The sequence below is a fragment of the Bison bison genome, unplaced genomic scaffold (genome assembly GCF_000754665.1).
Source record: "Bison bison bison isolate TAMUID 2011002044 unplaced genomic scaffold, Bison_UMD1.0 scf7180017864130, whole genome shotgun sequence".
NCBI classification, from domain to species: domain Eukaryota; kingdom Metazoa; phylum Chordata; class Mammalia; order Artiodactyla; family Bovidae; genus Bison; species Bison bison.
The window spans coordinates 880200-883421 of NW_011494702.1; positions in this window are offsets into that span (position 1 = coordinate 880200).

The following is a 3222-nucleotide window of genomic DNA, read 5'->3' on the forward strand; positions in this document are numbered from 1 at the left end:
TAATATCTCTATTTTCAGCATTATCCATCTACCAGCAGCTCAAAAGTGCCTGGAATTTAATCCAAGCTGTTTGATGAAGAAAAAGAGGACACAAAGAAGTTGGAGTCACTGAAAATATATTAAAATAATTGGAGTGGAAGATTCCAGGCCTAATTAATTTTTATGAGAGACTACAGGAAATGATCTGTTGAATCATTAAAAAGGCAAAAGAGTTCCAGAAAAAACATATATTTCTGCTTCATTGACTATGCCAAGGCCTTTGACTGTGTGGATCACAACAAACTGTGGAATATTCTGAAAGAGATGGCAATACGAGACCACCTGACCTGCCTCTTGAGAAACCTATAGCAGGTCAGGAAGCAACAGTTAGAACTGGACATGGAACAATAGACTGGGTCCAAATAGGAAAAGAAGTACATCAAGGCTGTATATTGTCACCCTGCTTATTTAACTTACATGCAGAGTACTTCCTGAGAAACACTGGGCTGGAAGAAGCATAAACTGGAATCAAGATTGCTGGGAGAAATATCAATAAACTCAGATATGCAGATGACACCACCCTTATGGCAGAAAGCAAAGAAGAACTAAAGAGCCTCTTGATGAAAGTGAAAGAGGAGAGTGAAAAAGTTGGCCTAAAGCTCAACATTCAGAAAACTAAGATCATGGCATCTGTTCCCATTACTTCATGGTAAAAAGATGGCAGAACAGTGGAAACAGTGGCAGACTTTATTTTGGGGGGCTCCAACATCACTGCAGATGGTGATTGCAGCCATGAAATTAAAAGACACTTGCTCCTTGGAAGAAAAGCTATGACCAACCCAAGGTGAAAGTGAAGTTGCTCAGTCGTGTCTGACTCTTTTCAACCCCATGGACTGTAGTCTACCAGGCTCCTCCATCCATGGAATTTTCCAGGCAAGAGTACTGGAGTGGGTTGCCATTTCCTTTTCCAGGGTATATTCCAAACCCAGGGATAGAACCCTGTCTCCCGCATTGCAGGGAGATGCTTTACCATCTGAGCCACCAGGGTAGCCCTGACCAACCTAAACAGCATGTTAAATAGCAGAGACATTAGTTTGCTGACAAAGGTCTAGTCAGAGTTATGGTTTTTCCAGTTGTCATGTATGAATGTGAGAGTTGGACTGTGAAGAAAGCTGGGCACCAAAAACTGATGCTTTTGAACTGTGGTGTTGGAGAAGACTCTTGAGAGTCCCTTGGACTGGAAGGAGATCCAACCAGTCCATCCTAAAGGAAATCAGTCCTGAATATTCATTGGAAGGACTCATGTTGAAGCTGAAACTCCAATACTTTGGCCACCTGATGAGAAAAACTGACTCATTGGAAAAGCCCCTGATGCTGCAAAGATTGAAGGTGGGAGGAGAAGGGAATAACAGAGGATGAGGTGTTTGGATGGCATCTCTGACTCAATGGACATGAGTTTGGGTGAACTCCGGGAGTTGGTGATGGATAGGGAGGCCTGGCGTGCTGGAGTCCATGGGATCCCAAAGAGTTGAAACATGATTGAGTGACTGAAATGAACTGAACTGACAGGAAATGAATTGGAAAGTTAAAAGTCTAAAATAAATAAATTTAAATTAAAAAAAAAAAAGTCTATTTTCAAGGGATTGTTATTTGGTCACTCAGTCATGTCTGACTCCGGAAGCCCGTGACTGAGGCACACCAGTTTTCCCTGCCCTTCACCATTTCCTGGATCTTGCTCAAATTCATGCCCATCGAGTCGGTGATGCCATCCAACCATCTCATCCTGGGTTGTTCCCTTCTCCTTCTGCCTTCAATCTTTCCCAGAATCAGATTATTTTCTAATGAGTTGGCTCTTCCCATCACATGGCCAAAGCATTGGAGCTTCAGCTTCAGCATCTGTCTTTTTAATGAATATTCAGGGCTGATTTCCTTTAGTAGTTACTGGTTTGATCTTCTTACAGTCTAAAGGACTCTGAGAGTCTCCTCCAACACCACTGTTCAAAAGTGTCAATTCTTCAGCTCTTAGCCTACCATATGGTTCAAATCTCTCATCCATGTATGACTACCGGAAAAACCACAGCTTTGACTAGATGGACATTTGTTGGCAAAGTGCTATCTCTGCTTTGTAGCATGCTCACAGGTTTGTCATGCTTTCTTCCAAGGATCAAGCATCTTTTAATTTCATGCCTAAAGTCACCATCTGCAGTGATTTTGGAGCCCATGAAAATAAAGTCTGTTACTGTTTCCATTGTTGCCCCACATCTAGTTGCCATGAAGTAATGGGACCTGATGGCATGATCTTCATTTTTTGAATGTGGAACTTTAAGACAGTTTTTCACTCCCCTCTTTCACCATTATCAAAAGGCTCTTTAGTTCTTCTCTTTCTGCCATAAGGGTGGTTTATTGATATTTCTCCTGGCAAACTTGATTCCAGCTTGTGCTTTATTCAGTCCAGCATTTCACATGATGCCCTCTGCATATAAGTTAAATAAGCCAAGTGACAACACACAGCTTTTATGTACATCTTTCCCAATTTGGAAATAGTCCATTGTTCCATGCCCAGTTCTAACTGTTGTTTTTGGACATGCATACAGGTTTTGCAGGAGGCAGATAAGGTGGTCTGGTATTCCAATCTCTTGAAGAATTTTCAAAGAAGAAAATGCTTCAAATGGAAATATTGGATCAACACAGTTGATGAAAATTACATGTGTTTCTTCCTCACCCATTGTAACTATTTACTCTGCTCTATCTTACACACAGTTCATCTTCTTTATTTCACAATCTCTCTTGTAATTTGGATTGTAATATTGTCATCCTGAATTGCTGGATTGATTACTTTATTGGTTGTCAGTTCCATCTTTAAAATCACTAGTTAAGTTTTTCATTTTTGAACAAACATTTTGTTCTTCTATATTATCTGAAATTGCAGCCTATTGACTTCTTGATTTACAACTTTTTCATCGTGCTTATTTTTTCTTTATGCTTTTCTGTTTATGCAGCTTCTACTTTATATGACTTCTACTAAAAAGAAAATGCCGATACTCTAAACCATTTTGCTTAGCTTTTAAAAAATATTGTAAAAAAGCATAAACTTTATCCTGAACTACTTTTAACTGTGAGTTTCCCTGGTGTCTCACCAGTGAAGGATCTGCCTGCTAATGTAGGAGACATGGGTTTGATTCCTGGGTTGGCAGGATCCCCTGGGAAGGGAGAAAATGTCAGTCCACTCAAATATTCTTGTTG